This window comes from Rhinoraja longicauda, chromosome 33 (genome assembly GCF_053455715.1).
Source record: "Rhinoraja longicauda isolate Sanriku21f chromosome 33, sRhiLon1.1, whole genome shotgun sequence".
NCBI classification, from domain to species: domain Eukaryota; kingdom Metazoa; phylum Chordata; class Chondrichthyes; order Rajiformes; family Arhynchobatidae; genus Rhinoraja; species Rhinoraja longicauda.
This window is the reverse complement of record NC_135985.1, coordinates 1,913,216-1,930,038: the sequence shown is the minus strand read 5'-3', so window position 1 is coordinate 1,930,038 and position 16,823 is coordinate 1,913,216.

Below are 16,823 nucleotides of genomic sequence, written 5' to 3'. Positions count from 1 at the left end.
GTCCGCTCCAATATGAAACTGTTCTATGTTAACCTCCATAAACAGAAACAGATCTGACTGGAACTAACACGATGGTACGGGGGGAAGAAAAGAACATTCGTTTCACAAAGCTGGTGCAGTGTTTGTTATTTCTTGTCAAAAATGTCAGAATTCCTGGGGCGAGCCTGCTCTCTGATGCAAAGTTCATGTTTGCCTTCTGTGTAAATACAAAAAGGGGTCCACTTTCACAAAGGGTATCCGAATCAAACGGAGGGACTGGGAAGGAAAGGAAGCAGATGAAATTGTTTAGCTCTTGAAAGCATGGGTCCAAATCTGTCACCTCTTCCTGCTGACAAGGAACAGAACATGTCCTTCTCCTGGTGCCAACTGGAAAGCAAGCCCGCGAGCCTGGAGTTTAATGAGTCTTGGCAAGGATGTCACATCCCACCTTGTCCCAACACGGTTTCTCATTTCTGCAAACGCACAGAAAAGGAAGCAAAATTGGACGCCTGGTTACTGGGTTCTGTGCATTCCCCAGTCCGATGACCGAACATAGAACATGGAACAGCACAGCCCCAGGCCCTGCAGCCAACTATGGTGCCCCCTGCAGCTCATTATGCAGCCCCCCCCACAGCACAGCCCCAAGCCCTGCATCCCACTATGTCCGTGCTGGAACATCAGAAGAGCTGGACTCAATGGAGCATCATTGTCGTGCAGAGAGGGGTGTGTTTATAGGTGTGTGTGTATATAGGTGTGTGTGTATAGGTGTGTGTGTATATAGGTGTGTGTGCGTGTATAGGTGTGTGTGTATAGGTGTGTGCGTGTATAGGTGTGTGTATGTATAGGTGTGTGTGTATAGGTGTGTGCGTGTATAGGTGTGTGTGTATAGGTGTGTGTGTATAGGTGTGTGTGTGTATAGGTGTGTGTGTGTGTGTATAGGTGTGTGTGTATAGGTGTGTGCGTGTATAGGTGTGTGTGCATATAGGTGTGTGTGTATAGGTGTGTGTGTGTATAGGTGTGTGTGTATAGGTGTGTGTGTATAGGTGCTTGTGTATAGGTGTGTGTGTATAGGTGTGTGTGTATAGGTGTGTGTGTATAGGTGTGTGAGTGTAGATGTGTGTGTATAGGTGTGTGTGTGTGTGTGTGTATAGGTGTGTGTGTGTATAGGTGAGTGTGTATAGGTGTGTGTGTATAGGCGTGTGTGTATAGGCGTGTGTGTGTAGATGTGTGTGTATAGATGTGTGTGTATAGGTGTGTGTGTATAGGTGTGTATGTATAGGTGTGTGTGTATAGGTGTGTATGTATAGGTGTGTGTGTGTAGATGTGTGTGTATAGATGTGTGTGTATAGGTGTGTATGTATAGGTGTGTGTGTATAGGTGTGTGTGTATAGATGTGTGTGTATAGGTGTGTGTGTATAGGTGTGTGTGTATAGGTGTGTATGTATATGTGTGTGTGTATAGGTGTGTATGTATAGGTGTGTGTGTGTAGATGCGTGTGTATAGATGTGTGTGTATAGGTGTGTGTGTATAGGTGTGTGTGTATAGGTGTGTGAGTGTAGATGTGTGTGTATAGGTGTGTGTGTGTGTGTATAGGTGTGTGTGTATAGGTGAGTGTGTATAGGTGTGTGTGTATAGGCGTGTGTGTATAGGTGTGTATGTATAGGTGTGTGTGTATAGGTGTGTGTGTATAGGTGTGTATGTATAGGTGTGTGTGTGTAGATGTGTGTGTATAGATGTGTGTGTATAGGTGTGTGTGTGTGTGTATAGGTGAGTGTGTGTAGATGTGTGTGTATAGGTGTGTGTGTATAGGTGTGTGTGTATAGGTGTGTATGTATAGGTGTGTGTGTATAGGTGTGTGTGTATAGGTGTGTGTGTATAGGTGTGTGTGTATAGGCGTGTGTGTATAGGTGTGTGTGTATAGGTGTGTGTGTATAGGTGTGTGTGTATAGGTGTGTGTGTAGATGTGTGTGTGTGTGTGTGTATAGGTGTGTGTGTATAGGTGTGTGTGTATAGGTGTGTGTGTGTAGATGTGTGTGTGTGTGTGTGTGTATAGGTGTGTGTGTGTAGATGTGTGTGTGTGTGTATGTATAGGTGTGTGTGTGTGTATGTATAGGTGTGTGTGTGTATAGGTGTGTGTGTGTGTGTATAGGTGTGTGTGTATAGGTGAGTGTGTATAGGTGTGTGTGTATAGGTGTGTGTGTGTGGATGTGTGTGTATAGGTGTGTGTCTATAGACGCTTTGTAATTTTATTGGTGCCCTTTATGTGGTGTCTCTTTGCATACCTTGTGTATGCAAAACAAAGAATTTCACTGTGACTTGTAACATATGACAATAAAGCATTCATTCAGGTGTTTTAGTGTGTGTAGGTATGTGCGTGGAGAGGTGTGCATGTGTGTTGGTATAGATGTGTGTGCATGTACTAGTGTGCGCATCTTCTCCGTGGGTTGTCACCTTGTCGTGGTGGAGAAGCTTGTGTGGTCCTGAGATCCTGAGAGCGATGCCGTCTGGAGCTACGCTCCTGGTAGGGTCCCCCGTGGCGGTAAGGTCGAGGGGGAGGTCCCTGACAAAGAGCAATCCAACCAAGACCGCAACGGTGGAACAGGCGGAGATGATGGCTGACTTTAGTGGAGCGTCACAACGGCTGGGAAGGCGGATGGATGAAGGCTGCAGCAGAAAAGGGTCCCCGGTCGTCTTGGACTCCACGCCACTGGATCCTGACCCAGATCTGTCAAGGACCGTGTGGTGGCTGTCTGTGCACCAGTCTCCCCACGTTAAACAAAGTCACGCACAGGCGTCCGACCCTATGGAGAGGACAGTCACACTCGCTTCCAGGGACCACCGAGGATAATGAGGTGTGCGTATATAGAGGTGTGTGCGTGTATATAGGTGTATGAGTGTACGTGTGTGTAGGAGTGTGTGTGTAGGAATGTGTGTACAGGTGTGCATGCGTGCGAGCGTGTGTTACAATACATGATTGCAATCGAGCCATTCACAGTGTATAGATACATGATAAGGGAATAACATATAGTGCAAGGTAACACCAGCAAAGACTGATACAATGTAAAAGAGAGAAATAATAGCTACAGATATAATGAGGAAAGAAATGGTTAAAGATTAATGGAGAAACATGGGCGATCCATCGGGATTAAAGTTTTAGAAAATCAATGTCAGGAAATTGAATGATGAGATACTTCATTCACTACTGTGGTCACAAGCAAGATCTGTCAGTGAGGAGGAAGGGAAGGAAGGTAAGGAGACTAAGGAGGATACTAAAGGTCCTCCCAATCTTACAATAGTAAAGGTAACAATAAACGACACAGAGTGCTGGAGTAACTCGGCGGGTCAGGCAGCATCTCTGGAGAACATGGGTAGGTGACGTTTCGGGTCGAGATCCTTCTTCAGTCTGAGGTCAGGAGGCCAAGTCATTGGGTATTTTTAAAGCGGAGATTGATAGGTTCTTGATTAATAAGGTCGTCAAAGGTTATGGGGAGAAGGCAGGAGAATGGGGTCGAGAGGGAGAGATAGGTCAGCCATGATCGAATGGCAGGGCTGACTCGATGGGCTGAATGGCCTAATTCTGCTCCAATGTTTTATGAATTCTGAACCTAAAAAGAACAATTACTACTCATACAACAGCTAATTCTCAGCACTTTAGTTTAGTTTAGTTTAATGTCACTTGTACCGAGGTACAGTGAAAAGCTTTTGTTGCATGCTAACCTGTCAGTGGAAAGAAAGTACATGATTACAATCAAGCCATTTACAGTCTATAGATACATGATAAGGGAATAACATTTAGTGCAAGGTAAAGCCAGCGAAATCCAATCAAGGATAGTCCAAGGGTCCCCGATGAGGTAGATAGAAGTCAGCACTGCTCTCTGGGTGTGGTAGGATGGTTCAGTTGCCTGATAACAGCTGGGAAGAAACTGTCCCTGAATCTGGAGGTGTGCGTTTTCACACTTCTGTACCCTTTGCCCGATGGGAGAAGGGAGAAGAGGGAGTGACCAGGGTGAGACTGGTCCTTGATTATGCTGCTGGCCTTGCCGAGGCAGCGTGAGGTGTAGATGTAGTCAATGGAAGGGAGGTTGGTTTGTGTGATGGTCTGGGCTGCGTCCACAATTCACTGCAATTTCTTGCGGTCTTGGATGGAGCACGGAATTACAGTGAATTGTGGGCGCAGCCCAGACCATCACACAAACCAACCTCCCTTCCATTGACTCCACCCTTTACACCTCACTACCACGCGTCACCTTCTAAAGCTCCATCCACCGTGGATACATAGCACTCCCTTCCTTTCACATCCATCAAAGCGTAAATCACACCTCCCTCTCTCAATCTCTGCAACTTCCACTGCACCATTCGATCTCTTTCTCACACACCTTGATGGAGAAAGGTTTGTGTTTACCAGCAGTCTAAACCTTGCTCATGCAAATATCCCCTGATATGTGCACTTGCCGACACATGTACACGCCAGAATCATCTTATTCATGCAACAACGTGTTACTTTGGTGACAGTGTCACGTAGCAGGGATCCAGAGGATAGCTTTGTGCTTGTATAGCCAACTTGCACAGGCACGCTGGTGCAGTGGTAGAGCTGCTGCCTCACAGCGTCAGAGACCCAGGTTCGATTCTGAGACTGCGTGCTGCGTGGACGGAGTTTGTACGTTCTCCCCGTGACCTGCGTGGGTTTTCTCCGGGTGCTCCGGTTTCCTCCCACACTCCAAAGACGTCCAGGTTTGTAGGTTAATTGGCTTCTGTCAAATTGTAAATTATCCCCAGTGTGTGTAGGATAGTGTTAGTGTGTGGGGATCGCTGGGCGGCGCGGACTCGGCGTGCCGAAGGGCCTGTTTCCACGCTGTATCTCTAAACTAAACTTCTTTTCCAGCTTGTCGTCTGTTCGAAAAGTTCAGACAGACGAAGATTTACCCAAAATATCTAGGATAAAAACTGCAGTTTTATTTATTGATGGTTTTGGGTTCACTGTAATCGATGCACTTTCACTGAAGTTACCTGACTACAGCAGAGACACCCAGCAAAGAGTTGAGTTTAGTTTATTGCCACATCCCTACTGAGGTACCGTGAAAAGCTTGTTGTTGTGTACTATCCAGTCTGCAGAAAGACTAGACATGATTACAATCTGGATGTCCACAGTGCCCAGATACAGGATAAAGGGGATGACCAATGCTGCAAGACAAAGTCCAGGAAAGTCTGTACACAGTTTGTACGTTCTCCCTGTGACCGCGTGGGTTTTCTCCGGGTGCTCCGGTTTCCTCCCACACTCCAGGGATAGGAACATAGACATAGAAACATAGAAAATAGGTGCAGGAGTAGGCCATTCGGCCCTTCGAGCCTGCACCGCCATTCAATATGATCATGGCTGATCATCCAGCTCAGTAACCTGTACCTGCCTTCTCTCCATACCCCACGATCCCTTTAGCCACAAGGGCCACATCTAACTCCCTCTTAAATATAGCCAATGAACTGGCCTCAACTACCTTCTGTGGCAGAGAATTCCACAGACTCACCACTCTCTGTGTGAAGGAATGTTTTCTCATCTCGGTCCTAAAAGACTTCCCCCTTATCCTTAAGCTGTGACCCCTGGTTCTGGACTTTCCCAACATCGGGAACAATCTTCCCGCATCTAGCCTCTCCAACCCCTTAAGAATTTTATATGTTTCTATAAGATCCCCCCTCAGTCTTCTAAATTCCAGCGAGTATAAGCCTAGTCTATCCAGTCTTTCTTCATATGAAAGTCCTGCCATCCCAGGGATGTACAGGTTTGTAGGTTAATTGGCTTTGGTAAAATTGTAAATTGTCCCTCGTGTAGGATAGTGCTAGTAAATGAGGTGACAGCTGGTCAGCACAGACTCAGTGGACTGAAGGCCCTGATTTCACGCTGTATCACTAAAGTCATAAAGTAAAGTCTGATTAAAGATAGTCCGTGGTTCTCCAATGTGGTGGATGATAGCTCAGGACTGCTCTCTGGTTGGTGATACTAGTACCTTCCTAATAACCATGCAACCAAGAGATGCTGTAAATACATCCCACTCCTTTTTACAGACTCTGGACATGATACATCCATGTTGCAGTTGGAATGTTAAGAACCGAACAACTGCTCTTTCTGTTTTTTTGCATTATTTGGCAATCCTGGAACCAGTAACAGACTTGTAGAAGTGTTTCATGCCTGGGCTAATCTCCGCTGGGAAATAAAGTGGAATAAGAGCACACACTCATACTTGCCCCTCCAGAACAGATTTACGAGGATGTTGCCACAACTTAAGGGTGTGAGATACAGGGAGAGGTTGAACAGCCTGGGACTCTAGTGCTTGGAGCGCAGGAGGGTGAGAGGTGATATGATAGATGTGTACAAAATCATGAGAGGAATAGATCAGGTAAACGCAGGGTCTCTTGCCCAGAGTAAGCGAATTGAGGACTGGAGTTTTAGATGAGGGGGGAAAGATTTAATAAGAACTCGAGGTGTAATGTTTTTACATAAAGGGTGGGGCATTTGTGGCAGGTAATATCGCAACGTTTAAGAAACATTTGGACAGGTACGTGAATAAGATAAGTTTAGAGGGATATGGGTCAAATGCAGGCAGGTGGGATGAGTGCAGATGGGACGTTGGTTGGTGTGGGCAAGTTGTGTTGAGGGGCCTATTTGCATGCTGTATGACAATGACTTCAGTCTACTAATTTAAATGTACAGGAAACTCGGCCGATTCCTTGGTGTTGCATGAGCCTCCACTCATTCCTCCCTGGGTCACACCTAAATAGTCCGACATAGCTGGGTTCAGAAACAAGTCTCTCACCCACTTGTGATGGAATAACATGGAAAAAAACCCACCAGATATAAATTCACTGGGGTATGTTTCCAGCAGGGCGGTCATGGTGGAGCAGCGGTAGAGTTACTGCCTTACAGCGCTTGCAGCGCCGGAGACTCGGGTTCGATCCCGACCACGGGACTGTCTGTATGGAGTTTGCATGTTCTCCCCGTGACTGCACGAGATTTTGGGACCCACACTCCAAAGACGTACAGGAATGCAGGTTAATTGGCTTGGTGTATGTGTAAATTGTCCCTAGTGTGTGTAGGATAGTGTTAGTGTGTGGGGATCGCTGGTTGGTGCGGACTCGGTAGGCCGAAGGGCCCGTTTCCACGCTGTATCTCTAATCTAAACTAAACTTCTAATTTTGATTTTGTCCTACTTTCAAAAACAATCCTCGTTGTAATGAAACGGTCCCGTCAGCTTTTACAATGAGTTTAAGCAGGGTCTAAATGTTAAGAAACAGCAATTCAGGTCATCATTAAGTGGCCAAATTAATTAAACTTATTCACTTTAAATCACAGAGTGGCTATCTGCATAGTCATTACTGGGTTGCACAAGTCAGCAGTCCCAGAATAGAAGACAGCCGTGGGCACTTTGCCATGTTGTACCTTCATGCCCAGAGGGAGAGGAGAAATCAACTGGAGAAGAACTTTGCAATTTCTCCTTCTTTCATGTCCATCATCCACGTTTCAAATGTTACATCACTGTCATCGTCTGTCCTGAAAAGTGAGCATGCTTCCTGCGACAATCAGTGGGATTGTCGCCGGAAGCTTATAACAATAGAAACAATAGACGATTGTGGTAGCAGAATTATCTCAGGACACCTCCAGTTTCCAGCCCCACCATGTGGACACTTCTGCTATGGGGCCACCTTGTAACATCACTCAACAGTAATGGAGTCAGGGGGGGACTGATGATGTTGCACTCTAGAGCAAAAAAAAACTTGATTTCTTGATTAGTACGGGTGTCAAGGGTGATGGGGAGAAGGCAGGAGAATGGGGTTGAGAGGGGAAGGTCGAAATGCCATGATTGAATGGCGGGGTAGACTCGATGGGCCGAATGGCCTAATTCGGCTCCTAGAACCTATGAACACAAACTGCTGCAGGAACTCAGTGGGTCAGCCAGCATCTGCAAATGCAAAGGGATAGTCAATGTTTCAATGTTTCAGATCAAGACCTTGCATCAATTCTGAGAGTGCAAAGAGAAGATCGATGGTATAATGTGGTGGGATGGAAAGGTGCCCAAAGTTGTTCTTTATCTGTTTCTGCCCACAACCCACCATCCCCCATCTCTACCCTACCCTTTCTCCCTCCTCTACCTGGCTCCCTGTCCATCATCCCACATCTCACCTGGTTCCATACTTCTAGGATCTTATTACAACGACCAAATCTGTTCCTCTTCACCTGTGAGATACTCTCATAACCATTGCCTCTGTGTGTTATTACCGATCCCAACTCGAAATGTTGTCTATCCATGTCCTCCAGAACTGCTGCCCGACCCACGGAGTAATCCAGCACTCTGTGATCTATGCGAGATTCTCGCATCTGCAGTTCCTTGTGTATACTCTACACATCAATATCCCTTTCTCAAAATACGCTCAGGATGTCAATAAGCAGCCCCAACAATTTATGTAAACGTTGTAGATGGCAGTCATGGTACAGTACTTGATGTCAAAAATTTGTCTGAAAACAAATCTAAAGATCAATGACGAAAAGCTTGCAAGGGCTGGTTCAAAGTATCTTCCACAAACAGTAACTTAGCGGGTCAGGCAGGGTCTCTGGAGAAAAGGAATAGGTGATCTTTCGGGTCGAGACCCTAAGAGTCATAGAGTCATAGAGTCATTGAGTGATACAGTGTGGAAACAGGCCCCAATGTGGAAACAGGCCCTTCGGCCCAACGTGCCAACATGTCCCAGCTACACTAGTCCCACCTGCCTGTGTTTGGTCCATATCCCTCCAAATTTGTCCTATCCATGTATCTGCCTAACTGCTTATTAAACGTTGGGATAGTCGGGGAGGGGGGGGGGGGGGGGGGGGCTTATTGAAGGGTCTCAACCTGAAAGGTCACCTATTCCTTCTCTTCAGAGATGCTGCCTTTGTCGCTGAGTTACTTCAGCATATTGTGTCTATCATTGGTGTAAACCAGCATCTGCAGTTCCTTCTGACACACAGGTCAAAGGATAACTGGGGTGAATATTGGTACGGAAATATCAGCTTGTGATGCTTTTATCATATTACCAAAGAGAATGTCGATACTGATTATACATTAGTAAATTATAATGCTTTTAGTAACAAGTGATAAAATATTTAACTAAGGTCTCATTTGCACACGGCAGTAGATTCAAGTGTTGGGTTTTATAAACACTGACATTTTTTAAATTGCCAGATAGGTTATTTTTCTAAAAACTGCATGGTATATATTTTCTGTCCATGGGAGTTCTTTTATCCACGCCAGTTGCAAAGTCCAACAAGCTTCTCCGTAAGGAGAACGCAGCACAGGACATGTTGGATTTCACCACAAGAAACCTGTGGAGCCCGATTAGGGTTGCCAACTTCCTCACTCCCAAATAGGGGACAAGGTGACGCCACCGCCCCGTACCCCACGTGACCTCACCCAACCAGCGGCCACGTGCTCCCACTCCACCAGTGGAGTTACGCAACCCGCCTTGCGGCCCGGGTGGCCGCCATAGGTGGAGCGGGAGCACGTGGCCGCTGGCTGGGTGAGGTCACGTGGGGCGCGGGGCGGTGACGTCACCCTTTGTCCCGTATTTGGGAGTGAGGAAGTTGGCAACCCTACTAATACGGGACAAGGGCGGTCCCGTAGGGGACAAACTAATTTAGCCCAAAATACGGGATGTCCCGACTAACACGGGACAGTTGGCAACGCTAGGCCCAGTGATATCCTCAAGCACAGAGCAGAACCCATTGTCTAGAAACACCTCTCGTTCTCTGTGCCATCCACACACAGCGGGCGGGCGGGAAGTGATGCTGAAATTTATTAACACATTTAATCAGAAGAAAAAGCACATTCAAAAACACCCATGGCAATAGTGCGCCAGGAACTAAACTCACTTAGCAGAATGATGCATGTAATAAAGTAAGAAGCAATTGAAAATACCAATTTGACAAACTATTTTTTGCAGACTAAATATAATGAATTGTGAGATTGTAATCTAGTTTTCTCTAACACTCTGAATCCGTATGTACATATTAAATGTATTTTTTCTTTAATAAGGGAAAATAACACACACACACACACATATATATATATATATATATATAGTATGCATTAATTATAAATGAAAATTACTGTTTTTTATATTAGAACTTTTTGTTCTGTACAAAATTGTTCTCCTGATGCACAATTGAACAAATTAAAACTTTAGACATTCGCTTCTAAACAAAAATGGCAAAAAAACTGTAATATCTATCTATATCTATCTATCTATCTATCTATCTATCTATCTATCTATCTATCTATCTATCTATCTATCTATCTATCTATCTATCTATCTATCTATCTATCTATCTATCTATCTATCTATCTATCTATCTATCTATCATACATATAATATATATACACACACACACACACACACACACACACACACACACACACACACACACACACACACACACACTTATATACCTATAATATACACATTATACAGCTTCACAGCACTAAAGTAAACCAGACTGGAACACCATGATGCATTAGTTTAGTCTGCAATTGAGAACACATACCTTTGAAAAGCATACCTTTTTCTTGAGTCAGAAAGCCATCTCTCTAATAGTTCTGTCACATTAGTCCAGCCTTCGGACATACAACAGATGCATCTGACATACCATTCCAGTCGTGAGAGATAGCCCCTCAGTAATTAGGCCTGACCACATTGAACTCCGGCTTTCTGGGATGATATTCATCACAAAGATCATTAACACGGCATTGAGACTTGTAGAGACACCATAATGGAGAGGTGATATTTTTTTTCATTTCTTATTAAATAATCTAAATATTAATACCCTGGGGATTTTTTTTAAAAAAGGCACCAACTTCCTATTCATATCTCTTTGATTTGGGAATCCTGAGCTAAACGTGCTGGCGTAACTCAGCAGGTCAGGCAGCATCACCAGAGGGATTGGAGAGGTGACATTTCAGGTTGGGCCATTGTTACAACTCTGGATCCATCTTCCATTGCAGCACTGGAAGGACACCACCATTACTGACTGGGATAGCAGACAGAGGCCATTCAGCCCATCTTGAATATATCCAAATAGAAAGCTGACAATGGAGAAGATGATGGGTTGAAACCACATTATAGCAACTAATCTCTAATGGAGACATTAGGGGAAGGGGCTGATGTGTTGAATGGACATCCTCATATCTCCAGCATTGGGGGATTAGAACATCTGGAAGCTGAAGAGTGGAGGAGAACCCGATTCTGTAGAGGAGACTCAAGTGTCAAGAGTGTTTTATTGTCGTGTGTCCCAGATAGAACAATGACATTCTTACTTGCAGCAGCACAACACAATGTGGAAACATAGTGCACTGTAAACAATATAATAAACGAGAGGGAAAAAAGCCTGGTGTGTATATATATAGATCATATACATATATATATATATAGATACACACACACACACATGCACACACACACACACACACATGCACACACACACACACACACACACACACACACACACACACACACACACACACACACACACACATGCACACGCACACACACATGCACACGCACACGCACATACACACACACACACAGCCTGAAGAAGGGTCTCGGCCTGAAACGTCACCCATTCCTTCTCTCCAGAGATGCTGCCTGCCCCGCTGCGTTACTCCAGCATTTTGTGTCGACCACATGCACACATAAAACAAACAATAATAGTGCAATAATACCAATAATAGTCTATGTGGTTCAGAGCTCATTGGCATTTGTCGTGTTTAATAGCCGAATGGCTGCAGGGACGATGCTGTTCCTGAAGCTGGACGTGACAGTTTTCAGGCTTCTATTCTCTCACTGGGGCACTGAATGTCAATGATACCTTGAATGTCCATCTGGAGGACTACAAATGTGTCCTTGACCAGCTCACAGCTCCCACTGCCCCCGCTCCATCATCAGGTTTCGCCCTGACCTTGCTCTTCCAAGACTGCAAGAAATTGCAGAGAGTTGTGGGCGCAGCCCAGACCATCACACAAACCAACTTCCCTTCCACTGACCCCATCTACACCTCACGCTGCCTCGGCAAGGCCAGCAGCATCATCAAGGACCAGTCGCACCCTGGCCACTCTCTCTTCTCCCCTCTCCCATCAGACGAGGTACAGAAGTGTGAAAACACACACCTCCAGATTCAGGGGCAGTTTCTTCCCAGCTGTTATCTGGCAACTGAACCATCCCATCACCAACTAGAGAGCTACTATCTACCTGCCTGGAGACCCTCGGACAATCTTTAATTGAACCTTGCACTAAATGTTATTCCCTTTGTCCTGTATCTGTACACTGTAAATGGCTCAATTGTAATCATGTATTGTCTTTCATCTGACTGCATAGCACAAAACAAAAACGTTTCACTGTACCTCAGTACACGTGACAATAAACTGAACTAATCTAAAATCACTCTGATCGACCTTCCATCCACCCTCACTCCAGCTTGTCTCCAATCCAGGAGCTATCCTGCCTCTCCAGGAAATAATAAAATTAAACGCCGTCTGGCTGTGAAGTTTGGCGACTCGGTGAAGATGTGGCTGAAGACTACGTTCCATTTTGACATACCAAATTCACAATGGGTGGAACTTCAATGGAAACCTGCACTGTAGTGGTCTAAATATCAACCTGTCAACCTGCACACCTTCAAGGAGTAACATGCACCAATCTTGCATTTGTTAAAAACATCTAGCATTTGTCTTCGATCCCTCTCATTTGTGCAAGATAAAGAATCTCAATGGTCCCACTTAACCTCATCTTGTTTACCTTCCTGGCATATTCCAAATTTTAAAATGTCGCACAAAGCAAAAGCATTTTACAGATGAGCTGAAAACATCTTACAATCTCAAGCGGCCAGATTCTTTCAAACATAAATCGGAATGTTTTTATTTGAAATCAGATTAATGATATGTGTAGGAAGGAACTGCAGATGCTGGTTTAAACCGAAGTTAGACGCAAAAAGCTGGAGTAACTCGGTGGGACAGGCAGCACCTCTGGAGAGAAGGAATGGGTGACGTTTCGGGTCGAGACCCTTCTTCAAGAACAAATGGAAATATTTAAACCGAAGATAGACATGAAGAGGTTGACAACAAGGGTCTCGACCCGAAACATCACCCATTTCTTCTCTCCTGAGATGCTGCCTGTCCCGCTGAGTTACTCCAACCTTTGCGTTTAATAATAATATGTGTACCAAATTCATGCAACAATTGATAGATTTTAAGAATTTGCAAGCTGCCAAAATGCACACTTCACTTTCCCAAATGGGAAAGTTAACCTCTATGGAATCACAGCTGTTTTGCTTGTGAATCTCATAATCACTACATGCATAGGAGCGAACAGCAGTACCAAGGCACTGCACTGTTAGGTTAGAGGTGGGTCATGGCTGGTCAATAACACAGGACTGTGAGCTAACCACCTGGATATCATCAGTCTCCCCGAGCATAAACAGCGCTGACATCTCCCCTGGCAAGCCAACCAGCGCAGGTTAGAGGTCAGGGCACCCAGACTAACTTTACAGCTCAAGAGGTGGAGATGTTTCTGGAATCTTTCACTGGGAGATGACACACCCGACTTCAGAAGGAATAAGATGAGGTTTGACATCTCAGTATGTTACACCAGTCTGTTAAAGGCAGAAGGGGAATCAGAGAAATAATCACCGGCATTCCTTCACATGCTGTCACACAGGACCCAGCACATCCCATAATTCTGCACAGGCACCCCTCATTATTCTGCACGCAAGCTACCAAATTAATGTTGAAAATCACCTTGCATAAAGTATTCTGCATTGTTGTTACCATTAAACTCATTCACACTTATTAGCTGTTAATTACAAGAGCAAAGCGTTTCCATATTTGTACTGTAAGAAAATAACTGCAGATGATGGTACAAATCGAAGGTATTTATTCACAAAATGCTGGAGTAACTCAGCAGGTCAGGCAGCATCTCAGGAGAGAAGGAAGGGGTGACGTTTCGGGTCTCGACCTGAAACGTCACCCATTCCGTCTCTCCTGAGATGCTGCCTGACCTGCTGAGTTACTCCAGCATTTTGTGAATTAATCCATATTTGTACTGTAATGTCTGTCGCTATTACCCATCCAAACAGTTGAGATAATAGTCCATGTTCCACATGAGGAGTGTGTGTACGTTTGACCCCGCACAAACATACTAGGTCTTCAGTGACCCGGTTTTGAAAGGAAGAGGGTATTTTGTAAATCTTTGGTGAAACAGAGATTGAAAATTGGTTCTTTATAAGAGAAAGCACGAACAGAAATGCTTATGTGCCCAAGAATGGCAAGAGAATGTGTTTGATTTAAAATTTATATTCTCTCTTACCTAAGTTGAACCGATATTACTAGGACATTTTAACAATCGAGTCTACAATCATAGAATTGCAGCAAACTCCAGAGAAATACCTTAACCTTTGCGCATGCTGTGAGTTTCAACAGATTTTCACATGACTGTATCTCCCTTCGACCATTAAATGAGTTCCGCTGGTTTCTAAAGCACAATAAAAACATACTTAATAAACAGCTGATCTAAATAAGCAAATTATATATGAAACAAATGCTCTGCTAGTTTCTATACTTGAGGAAGGAAACCTGAACTAATTGAAAACAGCCCTTGCATTAAGACAGTGTGTTCTTCTTAGAGTATTGATGAAATCAACATGACCCTGGAATGGGAAATGGGTACATTAAAGGTCCCAACCCGAAACATCATCTGTCCATGTTCTTAAGGGTCCCAACCTGAAACATCACCTGTCCACGTTCTCCAAAGATGTTGCCTGACCCGCTGAATTACTCCAACACTCTGTGAAACGTCACCTATCCATTCTCTCCAGAGATGCTGCCTGACCCGCTGAGTTACTCCAACACTCTGTGAAACGTCACCTATCCATGTTCTCCAGAGATGCTGCCTGACCCGCTGAGTTACTCCAGCACTCTGTGAAACGTCCACAATCCATGTTCTCCAGAGATGCTGCCTGACCCGCTGAGTTACTCCAACACTCTGTGAAACGTCACCTATCCATGTTCTTCAGAGATGCTGCCTGACCCGATGAGTTACGCCAGCACTTTTTGAACTTGAAAATTTTCTAGATATGGAAATCTATTGGACTTACCATCCATTACTTAAACAGATCATTTTTATTCTAAGTCAACATTCTGTTAATAATGTGTAGGAAGGAACTGCAGATGCTGTTTTACACAGTCTTTGGACACAAAATGCTGAAGTAACTCAGCGGGACAGGCAGCATCTCTGGGTAGAAGGAATGGGTGATGTTTCAGGATCGAGGCACTTCTTCAGACTGAGAGAAGGGTCTCGACCTGAAACGGCACCCATTTTTTAAATCCAGAGATGCTGCCTGTTCCGCTGAGTTACTCCAGCATTTTGTGTCTATACTCTGTTAATAACATAAGGTACATTTGAACCGTTGCTTTTAGCAATAATGCTTGGGCTAATGGGCAGAGGATAGGTCCTGGCTGCTATACTGTACATTCATGCCATGCAATGCAGGAAACTAACTGTTGTTCATGTTCCTAATCTATTAGTTTATTTCTAGAGTAAAACTACAATATTCAATAAACTGGTGGTTTGGCAACATGACTACTTCAGTAAGTGAAGCACTGGGTTCATTCAAAACGATACGACAAAGAAATAATCTAAAAGTGTGTTGGAATCCAAACCTCAATAACATCCAATCATTCAAAAAATGTTCTAGTCTGGCACCAAAGTCCTGAAAATGCCAAATTATTAGAGTTTAGTTGAGTTTATTATTGTAATGTGTACCAAGTGAAAAGCTTTTTTGTGTGATATCCAGTCAAAGAAAGGACTAAAGATGGACACCCCAAAATGCTGGAGTAACTCAACGGGTCAGGCAGCATCTCTGGACAAAATAGATAAGTGACGTTTCAGGTCGAGTCAAATTCTTCAGACTTTAAAGGCTATACATGTTTACAATCAAGTCATCCACAGTGCACAGACAAACGATAAAGTTATTTTAGTTTAGTTTAATTTAGAGATACAACGCGGAAACAGGCCCTTCAGCCCACCGAGTCCGCACTGACCAGTGATTCTCGCACCCTAACGCTATCCTACACACACTAGGGACTATTTACAATTTTACCAAGCCAATTAACCTACAAACCTGTACGTCTTTGGAGTGTTGGAGGAAACCGGAGCACCCAGAGAAAACCCACGCAGGTCACGGGGAGAAGGTACAAACGCCGTACACACAGCGCCCATAGTCAGGATCGGACCAGGGTCCCTGGGGCTGTGAGGCATGACTGTGCCACCATGCTACCCTTTAAAGGGGACAACATTCAGTGTAAGATAAAATGTTGAAGGTTTGAACAGACGAGGTATGCAGTATTTTGACTTAATGCTGGATGTTCACTCTATATAATTCATCCCACTGCTTATCAGCTTTTACCAACTTGTTTTATTCTTTTTCAACTCTGCTCATCCTTAGAAAGTGGAATGATTAAGACGGATTGAAGGGGTATTGATATAACTTCACAAACCAATGCTGCAATGCCACTGAGATCAGTACAAGACTCAAAGCGTCCTAAATAGTCACAGTGTGTATATTGACTGCGATCCCAACCCAAAAGATCTCAAGGGGTAAAGTGAGCAACTTAAACATGATGGGATAGCAGAACAATCCATCTTTGATATTAAAATGGAAACTTGTTGCCAGAGAGAAAAAGGGATTAGCTGCTGATGTACTGACATATTATACAGTACTGCTGCTACAAGTGGGAGCTTCCTTTGGGAACAGAGAACTAGTCAGTACGGGAACA